The sequence below is a fragment of the Lissotriton helveticus genome, chromosome 7 (assembly GCF_964261635.1).
Source record: "Lissotriton helveticus chromosome 7, aLisHel1.1, whole genome shotgun sequence".
In the NCBI taxonomy this organism is placed as follows: domain Eukaryota; kingdom Metazoa; phylum Chordata; class Amphibia; order Caudata; family Salamandridae; genus Lissotriton; species Lissotriton helveticus.
The window spans coordinates 1,916,293,411-1,916,314,837 of NC_136068.1; positions in this window are offsets into that span (position 1 = coordinate 1,916,293,411).

Here is a 21,427-nt window from a genome sequence, read left to right on the forward strand (position 1 = left end):
CAAGGTGAGTTGTAATGAGGAGAAATATGTTAATTTTGCCTTCTTTGTTTTCCTGTTTCCATGTGTGCTGCCTTCTGTAGCACATATAGAAAGGTAAACACGCCTAAATGGATTGTTTTTGTGTAGGAAGGTGCCCCTTCCTGCACAACATCAATCCTGCCTTCAATGAAGGCACCCTTGCAGTAGGCAGCCAAAACAGTGCAATCGCAGGGGGAAAGAACAGGAATGCACATTATTGTTTAAATACGGTGAATTCCTGCCCTTTCACTTTGGTGTAGGGCAGGGCAGTAAGTTGGCATGCTCTGCTGCCCTATGCCAAAATGCCATAAATGAGGCCCTAATGCCTAATAAGCAGGTATTTGCATCACTGTGTGGGACAAAATAAGCTGGGCTGCTGGTAAGCATGGCCTACTGATGGAGTATATTAAGCACTAGACTGGCATTAGGTAGGCTGCCACGACCTAGTGGCATCTAGTCCTGGATGAGAAGCGGTACATTTGAAGTGCAGAAAGGATGGGGTGAGGCTACGTGCTGGTTCACAGATAGTCACAGACCCCATTTTGGCTATGAGAGTTTAAGCAAACCCCAATGCATTGTCCCAGTGTGTGCAATGTCTGGTCATCAAAAACTAGAACAGTGCAATCCATAGAGAAGGCTAAAGCATAGCCAACTATCACACCATGTTTCAGAAGACTGAATTCAATATTAGTGGAGGTTCACTGCACTACAAGTATCATTCAGCTCTGCTCCAGATATGCAGTAATGCACATATAAATCTGAACAACAGAAATGCTATATTGAAAATATCATAAAACTGTGCTCCTTGTGTACTGTATCACAAAAATCATAACACTGTGCTCCTTTGGTCCCATATTGCATATATCATAAAAAAGTACTCCTTGTGTACCGTATTACACATATCACTGTGATATATCACAAAACTGTGCTCCTTATGTACCGTCTCACATGTATCATAAATATGTGCTCCCTATGTCCTGGATCACATATATCATGCATCTGGCACTCATGTACTGTGATATATCATAAAACTGTACTCCTTATGTACCATATTGCATATATCATAAAACAGTGCTCCTTGTGTACCATATGACATGTGTCATGAATCTGTGCTCCCTATGCCCTGCATCACATATATCATGTAAATGTATGTGTCTTGTAAAGCGCACTGCTGCCCTGAGGCGTCGTGGCGCTGTAGACCGCTGGGGAACCCGTCCTGGTTTTCCCTGTGAGATGGTCCCTGCTGGGTATCTCCAAGGTGAAACCAAGCATCCCCGGCGTATGTGGGGGGCTGTTGTAGAGATGTGGCAAGCTAATGCCCAGAGTTGCCAAATGGGACCCCTGGTTAGAGTAGGCACCGAGGCGAGAATTATCGAGTCCGCTGACCCTGGTCCACGACCCTGCTGCGTCGGGAATTGAACCCTGGTCCCGGGCCGTTCTCTGCTTCCGGGTCTGCCGCCTCTAACCAGTGAGCCACACCAATCCACTCATGCATCTGGCCCTCATGTACTGTATCACTGATATCCTAAATCTATGAGCTGCAGCTCAAATAACACAGATCTTCACTCCAGGTGTGATAAATCACAAACAAAATAATCTACTGTTGATGCACTGTATGACAGATATTAACTGTTCTATTTCAAATAGGAATCTGGATAGTTCATGCAGAACCCCCATGCACATGTTTGTAGAGATAGATAACCTGTGTGCATTGAAATGTTTAAAGATAGTCCAAGTGTAAAATTCTTTGTTTGCTCGCTTCTAAGCCAGGTTAGTCATAGATAAAAGGTCAAAGGTTACGCAATGCTAGTCCATAAAATATCAATCAGCATTCATAGAGCATTTGGTGCATATGATTCTCTTTATGTCCTCTGGCAAGATGTGGTCTCTTGCATAACCTGCACACCACACAGGCAGAAGATAAACTGTGATATCTCTCATTTTGAGGTGTCCACATGTCCTCCTTTTTCATCTCAGCTCTTACTGTTCCCACTGCTCTAACTAGGCAAGTGTAACACTGTACACGTGTAAACAAGATGTTACTAGGTGGGTGTAACACTGTACCACACGTTTAAATAGGATGTAACTAGAAACCAGCAGTGCTGTACAAGAAGCGTAAACAAGATGTAACTAGGTGCATGATGCACTCTACAATAAGTGTAAACAAGCTGCAATTAGGCACCTGCAGCACTGTACAATACGTGTAAGCAAGATGTAACTAGACGTGTGCCGCACTCTGCAACAAGTGTAAACAAGATGTAACTAGACACCTGCAGCACTGTACAAAAAGTGTGAACAAGATGTAACTAGGCACCTGCAGCACTGTACAACAAGTGTCAACAAGATGTAACTAGGCACCAACAGCACTGTACAACAAGTGTCAACAAGATGTAACTAGGCACCAACAGCACTGTACAACAAGTGTCAACAAGATGTAACTAGGCACCAACAGCACTGTACAACAAGTGTCAACAAGATGTAACTAGGCACCAACAGCACTGTACAACAAGTGTCAACAAGATGTAACTAGGCACCTGCAGCACTGTACAACAAGCGTAAACAAGATGTAACTAGGCACCAACAGCACTGTACAACAAGTGTCAACAAGATGTAACTAGGCACCAACAGCACTGTACAACAAGTGTCAACAAGATGTAACTAGGCACCTGCAGCACTGTACAACAAGTGTCAACAAGATGTAACTAGGCACCAACAGCACTGTACAACAAGTGTGAACAAGCTGTTACTAGGCATGTGCAGCACTGTACAAACAGTGTGAACAAGATATGACTAGGCGCCTGCAGCACGGTACAACCAGTGTGAACAAGACATAACCAGGCGCCTGCAGCACTGTACAACAAGGGTAAATAAGATGTAACTAGGCGCGTGCAGCATTGTACGCTAAACAAGATAACCTTTTTCCTCTTGTTATTACGAGAGGTGGACTGTTCCCTAGTCTTCCACCTCCGAGTGGCTTGTTTGGTGATAGTTCAGTTCAGCTCAAGAAAAACTTTATTTGGTTATCACAACCATAAAGCATAATCCTAAAGATACATTACTTGTTTAAAAATCAATTTCAATGATTTAAAACTAAATTACATTAAAAAACCTTTGAAATACATTTTTTACCATTCATCCATATTTCAAACTCATTTATAGCCTAGTTCATTTTGTTTTGTATACTTTACATAAGAGGTTGTCAATCAAGGTAAGAAACTTAACCCCTCGACAGATAAGAATAGGTGATGCACCCCCCAGCCAACAAGTCACAGTTTGTCTACAGGTGCGAATGTTAAGATCATTTAAAATTGGTTTTCAGAGTCTCATTCTTGCTTCTTTCAATGTAGAGCAAATGCACATCAGGTGACATAAAGATTCGGTGTGGTATCCACATAAACGTCATTTTTCATTTGGGAATTTTCCTTTCCATGATTGTCACAAATCCTTTGTTTCATATTCTCCAAACCGATACATCATAAAACTCCTTTTTAAAACAATCGAAAATGTGCCTCCAAATAAGGTTACACTTTTGGTTTAACATAAGAGTTTATAACTGACCAGGAGTGCTTGCATTTTACCAAAGCTCTTTTATCTTCGACAAGGGACAGATTTTTTGCAGCACTGTTACACGCTTTATTAAATGCCGCCCTTTCCATCTTACTATCCCATGCCTCTTGTATGTCTAGAGTAGTTTGTGCTGATCGTAAATATTCGCCCCATGAGTGCGATTTTCGTGAATCAAACTGAGCCTTTATTTCGGGTCAGGCAAGGCTGTTCAGAGAACCAGGATCTGCTGCACGGAGGTTCCAGCATAATTTTATAAAAACCCATTGACGCTGGAATTCCTGATTTTGTAGACCGAATTCCAGACGGATTTGTGCAGGTGATGCACTTTTTGGAAGGTTAAAAACAGCTTTATACACCTTTGTCTGTAATTCGTTTAAAACTTCACATACCCGGCCGTGCCATATTTCCAAACCATATGCAAGTGCAGGAATTAATTGTGAGGCCATTTCTTTCAAAAGGTGACTATATGATGGGCAACTCAGTTTTTGCTTCAGTTGTTTGTAAGCAGAGATTAGTGATTGCGCTCTTGCTTTTATTGCTGTTTTCTGTTCAGTGAATGACATTCCTCGACCCAAATGTATCCCCAAATACTTCTATGAACTGACTTCCTCTATTTGTTCCTTTTTGGCAAACCACCTGCGTTTTCCTGGGCTAGGGTGATAGCTTTTCTTTGTATCCTGGTATGTGAAAGCCTGAATCAGAAGTAAATAAACAGCAACAAACCTGGCTGGTGGACCTCTTACAGAGCCACACACTACCTTAAGAGCCCAGTTTATTTTAGCTATATTACTAAATTAAAATGTAAGTGGAGTCCAGAGAACTGACCCCAGTTTGCTGAGCGATTAAGGTGTAGGTTCCAGGTGCCAGGAAGGGACAGCTCTGCCGGAGGTCAATGGGCGACAAGCCTCTGACTCAACTAAGGTGGGCAGTGGCAGGGCCTAGAGAAGCATGGTGCCCCGTTGCTATGGCAGCACTTTGACTGTGGGAACTGGATGTCTTCTCACTATCAGCAAATCTGCTGCAAAAGCAGCAGTTGTTATATGCAAAATATATAACTTATTGACTCCAAAAAACCTAATTAAGCACTGGTGCTCTAAAATGGGGTCAGGTGCTGAGCCCTGGCAAATAGCCCATCAAATTAAGCACTGGATATCACCATTCAACTGCAATTGATGACATCACTACTGTATATAACACGTAGGCTAAGATCATTGATTACATTTTTGCTCTCATCTGTAGGAAGTTGGCTCTCCATATAGTGTACGAAAACAAAGTACACTGTGCAGAGACTACAGTGACTCCCTTATTGATTTACCGAGGCAAAAGTAGTTAATACTAACGCTCTATTTTGTGGTAGTGTGGGCCAGCAGATAGGCTTCTCAAGAGGGTAGTGATAAGCATTTCTGGTACCCACAGAGACCATAAATGAGACACATATACATTATTTTATTAAAACCTATTTCAAAAATTAGATTTATTTTCATGTAATTTCTTTCTACAGTAAGTAGTTTTAAAGTTATACATTTTTAAATTCGCAAATAGCTCACTGTTGTGCCCATTACGCACCATTGAAGACAAATCGGGAACAAGATAAAAAAGTTATCGGCAGTTAGCACACCCAGGCCCAATGTTCCACCAGTGGGTTCTCCGCAGTATTCCGAATTCAGCTATGAGCAGGGTGCTGAGGTCATTGGTATCTGGTGCACTATGGCAGAGAGGGACACCACACTGCACAAAAGGACTTACTAGTAGGTTCGAGGGTGGACTACTTGAGGGAGCAGATCGCAAGGGCCCTTGGACCATGGGAGCACAGCTGGATCATTGTTACCAGGACCAATCAGGACGGGTGCAGAGCAGATAGGTCAGCCTTGCAGAGTGCATCAAGATGTCCTTGTAGTCAGGAGTAGGGGACTTGGAGAGGCAATTTCAGAATAGCTGGAAAACTCATTGTAGGAGAGTAGGGTCTGCTATCCTATGGTCACCCCAAATTTTTGCTTTTTGCTTCACTGGTTTATGACTTAATGTGGCTGTGGGCCTTCTTATCAGACCCACAGCCTGCTGTTCTCTCTTTAAATTGTAACCCATGTACTTTAGGTGCATAACGAAATTGGAACTGGTTCACCTTATTGGCCCCTGTAACAGTGTACCCAGGTACCCAGGGCATAGGTGCTTCCAAGGCCTACCAGGGGCTGCAGCATGTATTGTGCCACCCCTGGCCTGGCCTCCATATTTGACACAACTGGCTGATCACTCAGCTGGGGTAAGTCGGTGTAACCACCCCTTACTTAGGTGTAGTATGCCTATACCTAACCTAAAATGGACACATATGTTCCTGTCAGCCACTCCTATGGAAGGCCTCATCAATCCTGGAGGCAGAGTGCTTGGAAATATGTGAGATGGTGCTCTGGCATGAGCTGAGCCTGTCTACAGCTTTCGGAACCATGTCCTTTAGCTGTTTCATGATATTGCCATACCATATACTCTTAAGTGCATTATGAACCTCGCGGTTAAATGCTATCTTGGGTTTGGCTTTATCAAAACATGTCGAGTAAGGTGTCATACGAATTGGAATACTACCCCCTCGCCAGTTCTGGCGACGGGGGTAGCATTCCACCCTTCTAGAGGGACACGACATGTACCTAGCCTGAACCCCGGTTAAAGTTAAACAGAGCCTTAGCATCCCAAAATGGATGCTGCCACCACAGACACAAGTCTGACCTCCTGCTGCTGGGAGTCCTTCCAGCGAGGGCAGCTTGGACAAAGGGTTTCCTGCCTGGGGAGGTGCTAGCACCACTCCAGACAGGATTTTGTGTATTGGGTAGGACAGGGCTGAATAGAATCAGACATGCCTGGGGCACACAAGATGTCCCTGTGCATAGGCCAGTTCAAACCGGTGCTGGGGCTTTCCAGCCCCAGTCCTGGCACGAAACTGGACATAGGAAAGGGGGTGTAACCACCCCCCTTCCTGGTTCCACCCAGAGGAGGGACCTAGTAGGTGATCCGGCCCCCCAGATTCGAATAAGAGTGGGAGCTGTGTCCTGAGACTTCAGATCATCCTGAATCAACTTGAAATACAGAAGAAGACTGGACTTCGACATTCTGCTGCACAGAAGACGGAAGAGAATCTCCCTTGTGGCCAAGGAGTGACCACCCTGTGAACACAGGCACCAACCAGCAACTCGACGTCTGCTTTGCCGCCGCCTCCCGCCAGAGCCCGAGCCCAAAGCCTGACAAGACTCAGACTCCCAGACTTCTCACCGCCCGATCCACAGTCCCTGTAAAGAAGGGACCCGTGGAGGCACTGAGAGACGTGGGACCGGACCTCTTGAAAGACCCCCGAGAAGCTGACTGCGCAGCATCAGAGGCACCCTCGATGCTGTGCTTTGGGGTTTGAGAAGCTCCAACCTCGAGCAGCCCTTGCACCGAAGATCATCCCCCCAGCATCTCCACGATCTGCGTGGGGCCCTTTTGCATCGTGCCACTCGACGCGCCATCCCGGCCACTTGCCACACGGCTAGCGGCCATCTTGGCGATGAAACCTTCAATTTACACTGTGGGTCTGGTTGCTCCAGACGTGACCTCGCTCCTGTAAAAAGGAGCCCCTGCTCTGACCTTGCTGGTCCGAGTAACAAGCCTTTTTCGATTCCTGCGTGGCTTGCATTAGCCAAGGCCTGTTTGCTCCAATCAAGTTGCCGACACCGCCAGTAGCGAGAAGCCTGCGTGGGACAGCTCGTGACCGACTCCTGGACGTCTTCGACCCCTCATGTCCACGTGGCTGCAGAGAGAAGCTACACAACAACGCCTGTTTGCACCGACATCGCCTGGTTCCATTCTGGTTCCATGGTAGTCACTGGCTAGTGACTTTGAACATTGTCCCCTCTGCTTTCAGGGCTTCACCTCTTCAGATCCACCCTTGGATCCACCGGAACTCTTCACATCGAGTCGCCTGCAGCATCTTCAGCTCCAAGCACCATCGACCTGCGTGACGAAACCCGACACTACTTCGACCCTATGCACCCGCTTCCTGTGGGTGAGGTAACTCAGCTCCGCCGGTGTTCTCACACTGGTACACACCTCTAGGGTCTGTGTCTAAAGTTTCATCCTTCTAGGTCACTCGGAAGGTTCCTTTTTAACTAACTTTGTAACTTTTACGCACCATTGACATTGCATTGGTAAAGCGTGCACTTTCCGCACTGCACCCGAGTCCCGCGGGCCTTTCCCGACTTCTTCACTGCTAGTACCGAACAGCTCCAGCGATTCCCCAGGCCCTAGGCCTCTTCACTTTCCCCATAGTGGTTCTTATACCACTATTTTAGTATATGGTTTAGGTGGCCCCTAGGGTTCATCCATATTGTGCAACTTTTGTGTATTTAAACTGTGTTTTGTTTTAACGCATTTGCTTCTGTGCTCATAAAGAGTATCAGGGATATTTGTAGTAATAAATCTATATATATTTTCAATATATATCTGTGTGGTGTCCTTTCATTTGGTATTCAAGGGATTGTGTATGGTAAAACAGCTTGCTTCACATGCCTTTACAGAGTTTAGCCTAAGACTGCTTAGTCCATGCTACCCCTAGGATAGCTTATCTATAAGGTTGACTTTACAACCTGCACCATAAGGGTTGCTTGGCATGGTACAAGGTGATCACTAGAACTAGTGAGCATCATATACCAGGCCAACTTCTCACACTCATGAAGAGGGACTCAGGGGTCTAGACATTCCTTGATTTGTGCTTTCTTCCTGGGCAGTTGGAGCCTGAGTGCAATCTTTGTCTTTGTGCCGGTTGTAGGAGGTCTGGTACCCCGGGTTTTGTTGCAGCACAGCTCCGGTAGGACTTGGTGTCCCCAAACTTGGTGGGAGGAAAGATCTAATCCTTCAGAGTTGGTCTAACACTGTTGGGTCGGGTGCTGCATCAGAGTAGCCAGGGAGTAGCAATTCGGTAAGTCCAGAGTCTGTGGTTCGGTGCCTGCTGTCACAGGGGAGCTGTGCATCTGCTCCAAGGGAGGTTCTCTGGCAATTTGTCAAAGACTGGAGGTACTAATGGGTTCTTGGAGTCCTTTCAGTGGCAAGGTGAAGCAGCACACCGCAATTGTTGAGTCCTTCAGGCAGCAGGCGGGGTTTGGCACCAATTTCTCTACAGCAGGGAGTTTGGTCTCGGGCAACAGCTTTTCTTGGTCCTTTTCTTCTTTATGTACATCGAATCTAAGTCTCAAGGTTCAGGGATACTACCTAAATTTTAAATTTAGGGACATTAGAGAGGGAGACAAGTAGTAGCCAATGGGCTACCTACCATTGGTGTGTCTATACCCTCAAAGTGACCACTTCCTGTGAGGAGGGGCACTCCCCGAGCCCTGATAGGTTATATTACCACATCTCAAAAGTAGTGCCTACATTGCCTGCTGCACCTTATGGGTTTTACTGACTGAATGTGGACACTCTTACCCGCCTAACTAATTTTCCTGCCTGTCCTCCGACCAATTGTAGAGTAGGATAAAGGGGATTGGCATCCACCATTATCTGGGGAAGCCTCAGTTTGCATTTCAGAGACCGCACCACCTTTGAAGGTGTGAAGATCATCCGCCCAGAACAGGCTTTGTTTCAGGCCTCTGAGAGCTCTGGCATTCACCCCATGAGGTCAGACACATGTCTTGTGGTGGCAAGCTGGCTATGACTAGACAAAGACCACACCAGTACTTGGTAGTTTTTCAGGGGACCCTCTAAAAGGTCTTCTATATGCATTTATATGCATTTATAATAATATATATAAATAAGACAAGATGCCGTTCCAGTTTGAAACAAGCCATATGCAAATCAGTCTTGACCCTGCGTCCAATGGGCACAGTCCAGCCCGAACTGCCAGGCCACATTCTCCCTTGACTGAAAAGAAGCATCCTAGGACCGGTTTTGGGGTTTCACCCCTCATCAGTCAGGATAGCTGGACTCTAGTGGCATGGAGAGTACGGGACCCAAGTCTGGGCATACCCGTCCCACTCGGGTGACAAATGGAAAGAGAAAAATTGATGGAAAGAATGAAGAACAACTTCATACATTCACCCCAGTACAGAGATCTGGGCCTAAATCCATAGTTTTTTTGCCTCCCATGCCATTCCAGTTTTAACCCAGCCACATGCAAATCAGTCTTGAACCTACACCCAATGGGCACAGTTCAGCCCGAAATGCCAGGGCAGGTTCTCCCTGCACTGGAACCAAACATTCTAGGACTGGTTTCAGGGTTTCACCCCTCATCTGCCAGGATAGCTTGATTTTAGTGGCATGGAGAGTAAGGGACCCGTGTCTGAGGATACTTGTCCCACTCGGGTGACAAATGCAAAAAGAACAACTGATTTACAGAATGAAGAACAATGTCATACACTCACCCCAGTACAGAGATCTCAGCCTAAATCCATCGTTTTTTTGTTCTACATGCCATTCCAGTTTGAACCCAGCCTGCTAATTAATCTTGACCCTGCACCCAATGGGAGGGCCATATCTGCTCATGCACATAAGCCCACACATAGGATTTAGTGAACTCTGCCTTAGGGTGTAAGGCCTGAGGCAGGGATGTCTTACCTATTCCTCGTGCAGTATATGGGGGCATGGCACACAGGGCTGTGTGGCATGTCGACTCTTTCCTTTTATCTGCACCAAGACACACAATCTGCAATGGCGTATGCATAGTCTTGGTGAGGGATCGCTGCGGTGGCACAATATGTGCTGCAGCCCCAGTGGACCCACTTCAGTATACGTGCCCTTGGTACCAAGGGTTCCATTTACTAGGGACTTACAAGGGTGGCTAAAGTTGTGCCAATCCTGGTACAGTTTTGGGACAGAGGTATGGCACTGGGAACCTGGTTAGCAGGCAAAACGTGGGGGCTAACTATCGCAAAAGTGGCACTTTCCTACATGACCCCCTCTCACAATGAAAAAGAAAAGAAATTAACCTTTCCCAAGGGAGTCTTCTTTGTCTAATGTGGAAGAATCTGGCAAGACAATCTGCATTGGCATAATCAGTGGAGGTTCTGTGTTCCACTATTAAGTCCATTCCCTGTTGCGATATTGACCACCTTAACACTTTGGGATGTTTACCTTTCATTTTCATGGGCCATCTGAGAGGTCATAGAGTTTGCAAAATTCAGGCACTCGAGTTCCTGAATTCCATCTTCCAGGGCCCAAAAAGGTTTTTTTTTCCATTGGCACGCTCAAGATGTGTTTCGGCGCTCGCTGGCACCAAAATAATCCCAGGCTGCTTGCATAATACTTCACTCTCGTTTGCCCCGCCTTTGGCCACGATGGTACCAATGTTGTACTGATCCCGAACGGAGCACTGAAGCAGTTTTTGTGCTCGAGAAGCAGCTGAGAGGCTTTTCAGCTGAATGTTTTTCTCCAACTTCCGCTGGAGTTTCTTTTTTTGTGCAAGACACCTTTTTTTAACTTCTTCTCAAACAGGAAGATAGCACCCTAGAGACTCCAACTTCCTCTTCCTGTCTAGCAGGCTCCTCCCAGTAATTTATCTATCTTCTGGTCACTTTTCATTGGGATTTAGAGCAGGAAGCATCACTCTCCTTGTCTGCTGCATATATATCATTGCATTTAAGTATTTTGTATTTGAGATTTCACAAGTAAGTTCCAAAACTGATGTATAAGGATGTTGTTTGTTTGATTGGGTGCATACACCCGGATTTAATTGTGGTGGACGGCCTGCTGTTTCTGTAGGGGCCTACGTAATTTTCTACATGTCATTTTTCTTCTTTCATAAACGTAAATTGTTGCACAGTTTAGTACATTTTCTCAACGTTTTCAAAATAAGTATGTCATATTCATTTAACTCCTTATGTAGACTAGTCTGCCTATGGGCCTTTCTGCCAGTAGGCCCAGTTTTAGTCATGGGTACATGAAACAACTGTTTCTGCTAGCCATGGACAGCATTGGAATAAATTATAAAATGTGTTTTTAGGAGGGTATTTCACTTTTTTTCTATAGACTGTATATACGTGGTGTACTTATATTTGATGCAATTCGGAGGACATGTGTTGGTGGAAATCGTTTTAGCCCAGTTAATTTTTATTTTTGGCATTGCTGAATTTTTTGCTGTTTTCTCTGTGTTACCAAAATGCCTCCTTTGTCAGCCAGTGTGAGAGTGTGTTTGTCATAAGCCACTATTTGTCTATGTTTACCATGTCATGTGTCCAGGAGCCATTTTTTGTCGAGCCTAGCAGCAGCGCACATGCTGCCTCTCCTGCCATATTTGTTAATGGCTTGTGTCACCATCAATTCCATGACCACCAATGCCACCACCACCACCAATACCACCACTACCGTTACCACCACCACCAATACCACTACCAATACCACCACCACCAATACCACCACCACCACCAATACCTCCACCACCACCAATACCTCCACCATCCCCAATACCACCACCACCACTACCACTACAACTACCACCACCAATACCACAACCACAGATACCCCCACCACCACCGATTCCACCACCAATACCACCACCATTAATTCCACCACCACCAATACCACCAACAATACCAATACCAACACTACCAACACCTCCACCAATACCAATACCACCACCACTGATACCACCAGCAACACCACCGCCATCACCACCAACACAACCAATACCACCAACAATACCACCAACAATACCACCAACATCAATACCACCAACACCATCACCAATACCAATACCACCACCAATACCACCACCACCACTGCCATCAAAACCACCAATACTACCACCAACACAACCAATACCACCATCAATACCTCCAACAATGCCACCATCAACACCACCACAAATACCACCAACACCAATACCACCACCATCAATACCACCACTAATACAAACACCAACAATACCACCACCATAAATACCACCACTAACCAATAACACCCCACCACCAATATCAATACCACTGCCAATACCTATTCCACCAGCACCAATACAACCACCACCAGTACCAACATCAATAACTCCACTAATACCACCACCACCAATACTACCACCACCAATAGTACCACCAATAATACCACTAATAACACCACCACTAACCAATACCACCCCCAATACCAATATCACTGCCAATACTAATACCACCAGCACCAATACAACCACCAAAAATACCAATAGCAATACCACCACTAATACCACCACCACCATCAATACCACCACCACCAATACCATCACCAATACCAATACCATAGCCACCACCAATACCACTGGCACTAATCTAATACCCCCACCACCAATACCAATACCACCACCAATATCACCAATATCACCAATACCACTAATACCACCGGTATTGGCCCTTGACTTGTTGGAGTCTTACCTTGGTAATAGGCACCAGGTGGTGGCCCTGTCACCCTTCAAATCTAACATCAGAAGGGGTGGGCAGGGCGTGCCTCAGGGGTCGGCCATCAGCCCGATTTTATTCAATCTCTACCTCCGTTCCCTGATCAAGCTGATAAAATCTTTCGGCATAGCAGTCACCAATTATGCTTACGACACACAACTTATCTTCTCGTTTGAGGGAAAGGAGGCTGTGTCACAAGAGATCTTTCACCGTTGCATGACTACTACGGCGGAATGGTTGAGCCACAACTCCTTGCAATTTAACAGCTCCAAAACCGAGATGTTGCACTGCTCAATGGATCGCACCCCTAGGCCTCTTCCACAGGATTTTTGGCCTCCTTCTTTTCAGGGCACTAGTTTACCGGCTGAATCCGTTCGGAACCTGGAGGTGATGTTTGGTTCCAACCTGCAGCTGGACGTGTCCGTGAATAAAACGGTGGCCACCTGTATGGCACTGCTTCGTACGCTGCGGAAGATTCTACCCCTGCTCCCTGTGCAGGTCAGGCCAGAGGTAGTGCGGAGCATCATCTTAAGTAGGCTTGACTACTGCAATGCAATACTTCTGGGGGCGCCTACGACTTTGGTGGGAAAATTGCAGCGTGTACAGAACTTTGCTGCTCAACTGGCACTTTCGCGCCGACGTTCTGACTCATCTGCTATGGCACTCAGTGATCTTCACTGGTTGCCAGTCCTTCAGCGGATTGACTTTAAAGCCCTTTGTTTGGTATTTAGAGCCCTCCATGGGCAGGGTCCGTCTCCACTGCAGGACTTGTTCTCCTGGTACAACCCGTCCAGATCTCTCCGCTCGGCTTCAGCCTGCTTGGTAGTAGTTCCCAAGATTCTGAAGACCCGGATGGGAGGCCGGTCCTTCAGGTTCAACGCAGCGAGACTGTGGAACTCTCTACCGTTGTGCTTGAGGAGTATGGGAGATCTTCCTTCATTCAAGAAAGCTCTAAAAACATACCTCTTTCCTAGAATAATGTAAGCTGAGCAGTAGCTGTAAACATCGTGTATGGGTGACAAAAGTCTAAAGCGCCAGGATACCCGTTGGGTGACAGCCATTGCGCTATACAAGTATGCCAATACATACATACATACATACCAATACCACCAATAGCACCACTACTACCATCAACTTAAATACCACCACCAATACCTCCACCACCAATCCCACCACCTCAACCACCAATACCACCACTACCAATACCACTACCTCCAATACCACCACCAATATCACCACCACCATTACCACCACCACCAATACCACTGCCACTAATCCAATACAAATGCCACCAATACCAATACCACTGCCAATACCAATACCACCACCAATATCACCAATACCACCACCACCAATACCACCAGCACCACCAAAACCATCACCAATACCACCACTACCACTACCACAACCTATACCACCACCAATACCACCAACAATATTCCCAACATCAATACAACCACAACCACCAATACCACCACCACCAATACCAATACCACCACCAATGCCAATACCACTTCCACCAATAGCAATAGCACCAATACCACAAATATCACCACCAATACCTATACCACCATCACCACCACCACCACCAATACCACAACCAATGCCACCATTATTACCACCACTACTACCAATACCACCACCGCCAAGATCACCAATACCAACACCACCACCAATACCAACATTACCAATACCACCACCACCAATATGACCACCCCTACCACCACCAGTATCACTGACACTAATACCATCACCAACACCAATATCACCATCAATAGCATCACCGCCAGCACCACCAATACCACCACCACCACCACCACAAATACCATGACCACCACCACCAATACCACTACTGCCACAAATATCACCACCATAACCAATACCAATACAAACACCAATAAAACTGCCACTACCAATACCACCACCAATATCACCAATACCACCATCACCTCCACCACCACCAATACCTCCAATACAACCACCAATACCACCACTACCAATACCAACACCTCCAATACCATCACCAATACCCCCAACAAATCCCACAGCCACTACCAATACCACTGCACTAATCTAATGCCACCACAACCAATACCAATGCCACCACCAATATCACCAATACCACTACCACCAATACCACCACCAACACTACCAGCACCACCAATACCACCACCACCACAACTAATACCCCAACCAACACAAATACCACCACCAATACCACCACCGCAACCACCAATACCACCACTACCAATTCCACTACCTCCAAAACCACCACCAATACCATGACCACCATTACCACCACCACCACTAATCCAATACCACCACCAATACCACTACCAATACAAATAAATACCATTGCCAATACTAATACCATTGCCAATACCAATACCACCACTAATATCACCAATACCACCACCACCAATACCACCACCACCAAAACCACCACCCCCACCAATACCACCACCACTACCAATACCTATACCACCACCAACAATATCACCAACATCAATACAACCACCACCACCACCAATACCACCACCACCAACACCACCAATGCCAATACCACTACCACCAATAGCAATACCACCAATACCACAAATATCAGCACCAACACCTATACCACCATCACCAATACCACATCCAATACCACCACCGAGACCACAAATACAAATATCACCACCACCAATATCACTGACACTAATACCATCACCAACACCACCATCAATACCACCACCACCAGCACCACCAATACCACAAACTCCACCACCACCATCAACATCACCACTGATACCACCAGCAATACTACCACCACTACCATCAATACCACCACCACCAATACCACCACCTCCAATATCACCACCAATACCAAAACCACCAATACCACCACCACCAATACCAATACACCCACCAATACCACCACCACTAATCCAATACCACCACTACCACTAACACCACCTATAACAGTACCACTGCAATACCAATACCACCAACAGTATCACCAATGCCACCACCACCAATACTACCACCAATACCACCACTAACACTACCAATACCATCATCACCACCAATACCCCCACCACCAATACCACCCCCACTAATTAAACACTATCACCACCAATACCCCTGCCAATACCAATACCAGCACCAATATCACCAATACAACCACCACCACTAAAACCACTAGCACCAACACCACCAGCACCAATACCACCACCACTACGGCAACCTATACCACCACCATTACCAACAATACCACCAATATAATTTTTTGGGGGGAATTTTTTTATTGACAAGCAAAGCAAGGAGATTGACACTTTCTATATACAAAAAGAGAAAAAGTCAAATTCGAATTAATACAGGTACAGATCAGTATAACAAAAAGAAAAACTAAAAAAAAGAAAAAAAGGAAAACAAAGAAAGAAAGTTCCTGACCCAAATGAGTCAATGATAACATCATCAGCACAAAACATCCGTAACCTGTATTAGTACATGCTTTACAAAAAATCGCCCCATATCTTAACAAACTTCGCAGTTGCTTTTGCTCCTCTGGTCCTGGCAAGTGCACCTTCCATAGTATAAATTTCATAAACAAGAGTCCACCGCTAAATCGTATGAGGAGGGTTCTGAGAGATTCAGGCCCTCGCTATCACCAGTCTGGCACAGGCCAAGAGAATATTTAACAAATCTTTATTAGTCAAACTAGTGGAGTATATAGCCAATAATACAGAGGCTGCTGATAATGGAGAATTAATCAGTTGGTTTTAAAGTAAAATATTTTCTATTTCCGACCAGTACTTAGTTAGTGAAGAACACGAATAGATCATATGTATGAGGTCTGCTGCCACCAGACCGCAGTTTTGGCACTTAGTACGATCGCTGCCTAGATTATGTTGTGACCACTTAGAAATTTTTAGTGGGGTGTAATAGAGATGACTAATCGTCCTGTAAGTCTGAAGTTTCAGACTAGAAGAGTGAACAACTTTATTAGTATTAGCTAAAGCAGCTGAAATATTCTGAGCTGTCACATTAATTACTAGGCTAGTAGCCCATTTTAGCGCAAGTCTAGGGCCTTCGTCCAGCCTGTTTTGACTGAGACGCTTGTATCCCGAGCTAATTAGTGACTTTCGGTTCGCAGAGTAAAAACAAGTCCATATATCTGAACTACTTATCTCTTTCAAGTTCATTTTACGTATTAGATAGTCCCTAATTTGAATGTATGTATATCGCATCGTTTCAGGTAAATTGTACAGAAGTTTCAATGTTACGAACGATAGAAAGCCATCTGTGCCATATAAGTCTCCTAGTATTTCAATACCATAATTAGCCCAGTCGCGCCCAATTTTATCGCTAAAAATAGCGGGAAGCCCTGGATTATCCCAAAGTGGCAGCTCATTATGAAAGAATGAAGTTTCACAGTTAGTCAGAATCAAATTCCATATACGTACTGCGTCCTTCGCGCTCTTAAACTTTACACGTTTAAAGTAGTTTGGGTCTTGCACTTTTGCCAAGAATTGTTTTGAATTGCTACTGAGCATAAATTGGTGAAAAAAATATTGGTTGTTAACAGTGAACAGACTTCGAAGCCGGCCTAAAAAAGAAGCAAAAAAAAAGCTCTGAAATCAGGAAAGTTCAAGCCCCCCTTTTCAAGTGAAAGTTTTAATATTGACATAGACCTTCGAGACTTCTTGTAACCCCAGATAAAGCTGCTGAGAATGCCATCTAATTTTTTTTAAAACAAAATATTAACGCGAAGAGGACTGGAACCAAGAAAACATATAACATTTTCGGCAAGATATTCATCTTAGTCAGGTTCATTCGGCCTAGTAGATTAAGCGGGATCTTATGCCATTTTTTTCAAGAGATTTGCTACTTCTTTTAATAAGGGATCATAGTTTAAAGCATTTATTTAGATAATCTTAGAAGAAAGTTTTACCCCTAAATATACTGCGGAATGGCAAAGTCCTTGTACTGGGGGATTAACCTGATAAATCATAACAACTTGCGTTTTATTTATGTTTAATTTATAGCCGGAAATGGCCCCAAAGTTAACCCTACTAATGCATCCACCACATTGGTGGTATAGATGGCTAAGTCGTCCGCATATGCTGTGATTTTAAGAATTTTGTCTTCATGCTGAATGGGTTCAATCTTGACCTGGGCTTGCAAGGCGTTAATAAATGGCTCCATGGAAAGAGCAAAAAGCAGTGGTGATAGCGGGCATCCCTGCCGTGTCCCCCGTAAAATTAAAAAAAGTTGGTGAAAGTGCCCGAGCATAGCTGATTTTAGCCTGTATGTTTCTCAAAAAACGCCCTTCAAGGCCAAATTGTTTCAGGACTGCCCACAAATAATCCCACCCCACTCGGTCAAACGCCTCCTCTGCATCTAAAAGTACCATGCCGAGTGGGGTGAGATTAGTTGCAGCCACGTCGAAGGCAGTGATAGCCATGCTAACATGGGTAGTAGTATCCCTCCCGGTGACAGCAAGACGCAGTTCTGTAAACGTGACCTCCTCCTCCAGTTGATCAATACATTCCTGGTCTAAATATTCTCCTACCGGCAGATTCTTATTAATATAGGTTTGTATCTGTTCCTCCGTACCCTTACGCTCTGGGGTTGTACAAATTATCATAGTATGAGACAAATTGTCCCAATATTTGTGCTGCTTGAGTGAGTAAGATATCATTGAGGCCCTTGATGGATTTAATTAAGGTTGTTGCGCGATCATCAGCAACTTTGTAAGCTAAGAGCTTCCCTACCCTATCCCCACATTCGTATTGGGAAAGTTTGTATTTAAGTATTTTGCGACTAATTTTCTCCTGAAGTGAGCTTTTAAAGGCTGAGCGCAAGGTAACGTTTAGTTTCTAATTGAGCAATGTCTTGCGTGCTCAGCCCCCGGCTCTAAGATTATCAGCCAATTGTGTTTCAAGTAGCAAAATATTAGCTGTAGCCACCTTAGTCTCCTTTTTGCGCTCTACATTTTGTTTAAATACATATTGCTGTCCAAGTCCCCTGATTGAAGCTTTACAAGCATCCCAGACTGATAAAAGAGTAGCAGTGTTGATGATAAATTCAATAAATTATTTTATGTGCTCCTTAAGCTTTGCTACAAATACTGGATCTGTTAATAAATATCTAGGGAACGTAAAGGGTCTAGATATTAGTGCCTTTTGGACTACCCTAAATATAAGAAGTATAGGATTGTGATCAGATGATACCCTTGGGAAGATCTCCATGTACCCTGAATCAATAATTTCATCTGACGCCCATGCCAGGTCTATTCGTGAGCACAGTTTATGAGGTGGGCAATAGTAAGTGTATTCAGGTATGCCGGGATGTAAATTCCTCCATACATCTTTTACATTGTGTATCCTTGCTAGTTCCCAGATTGCAGCCCTGGTTTTACGCATGCGTCGAAATGTGTCTCTCTTCGTGACATCCTGATCATAGTTTAACACACAGTTAAAATCCCCCATCAAAATGAGTTCACCCTCCCATGCAAGTAGATCTATATTTTCACCAATCAAAAATGCGTGGGTCATCAATATTAGGCCCATAAATAGCACAAAAAACAAATCTGCGGTTTTCCACCTGCATTTGAGCAGTTGCCCATCGACCCCCATTATCCGCAGCAGATTTAACCACTTCTCCGCGTAATGGTCGCTTCTTCAGAATTGCAACACCCCGAATAGGAGCATTTAAAGTTGTACATACCACCACCTCATACCTAAGTTGGCCCAATAGCTTCTTGTCCTTAAATCATATATGTGTTTCAGTTAACATAACCAGATGTGGATCATACATTTTCAATTCCTCATACACCAAATTTCTTTTATTTTTATTATTCAGGCCTGAAAAGTTCCAGGCTAAGCATCTAAAAAGCAGCATAGTAAATAATTACTAAATCAAAGTGATCTGCACCTTTCCTTACATTCAACCTCATTGCAAGTCTATTATCTACATAGTCAATCACCTTTAAACTTGTCTTGTCCTTTTCTATTATTTCCCCGTAACCCACCCCCCCAGTACCTACCCGGAAGCCTACCTCTATCTTCTGCTGCCGCTAAGAGGGCAGCCAATCAGAGAGGTCTCCCCAGAATCCCCATCCCTCCGTATTAGCCTCATACGCAAAAATCAAAAACCCAAGGAAGGTGCCCAAATGGATTACCATAAAACATCAAAAGTTAATCTTAAAGAAAAAAAATTGATTCAAGTATTTGAATACTTAAATACTCAAACACCTGAATCCATCTTTGCAAGGAATTGCTCAGCCTCTTTTACATCAGTGAAAAAGTGAGTATGTCCGGATTTCATAACTTTGAGGGGAGCAGGTTCCTGAAGGTATACCGTTGCCCCCCGACACTAAAAAGGATCAATCAGTTTACGCAACCCCCATCTTTTATCCATAGTAATCTTACTAAGGTCAGATTTTACAAAAAAAGTTATATTATCTAATGTCACAAGGGTATTTGGTCTAGCTTTAAGTGAGACCGCTTGTCTTAACAAATAGTTGCCGAAGTAAATCATAATAGGTCGTGGGTATTTACTCTCCTTATTTCTTAGGTTCATAGGCAATCTATGTACCCACTGGAGTTGGGAGTCCCAATCCCAGTCGGACAGATCCGGGAATGCCCTTTGGAATAATTTAACCATATAAGCCCTGGCATCCGAGCCCTCTGACCCCTCGGGTATTCCAAAAAGTCTCAGGTTTTGCCGTCTCTGCCTATTTTCCAGTTCTTCCACTTTAATATGCAAGGCCATTATATTTTCATTGTGTTGGCCAGTTTGGGCCGTAGTAGTAACTAAAGTCTCCTCCACTTCGACAACCCTCTGCTGTAAATCTTCAATCTTCTTTGTAACCCCATTCAGTTTATTAGTAACCTCCTGCAAGCATTTATGAACCTTACTATTGTCTTCCCTTAGTTGAAGAAAATGGTGTTGAGCCTCTTGACGATGTATCATTAGAGTTCTTAAAATTAGATCCATGGAAGAAGCATCGGTGGGAGCCGAGGGAGAATTAGGGGGTGTAGCAAGTATCACAGGCACAGCCTCACCGCCAGAAGTGGTACAAACAGTAGATGATGTAATACCGGCAGAGGCTGCAATTGAAGGTACCTCCAATAGTTCTGGATCTACTAAAACCGCATTCTTGGAGGGAGTATTTTGCTAATTTTTTGGAATATCTCCTTCTGTAGGGGTAACCCCCGAAAAACAAAAATCCATATTCTGAACCCTCCCTCTAGCTTGCATCCACTTAAGCAAAGGAGTCTGGTCACTAAACGATTTTGCTCCAGCGGTTATTGGTATTAGTGTAGTAGGTAGAACTATAGGATTCAATTTCCTCACTCCTTTCTTCCCTTTATTTTTGATCTTTTCCCTCTTCTTGAGACCCAAGGATTTATTGTCTTTTACTTGGGTGGTAACAAGATCTCTCTTTTCACATCCATCCCCCTCCTCATGCAACTCCT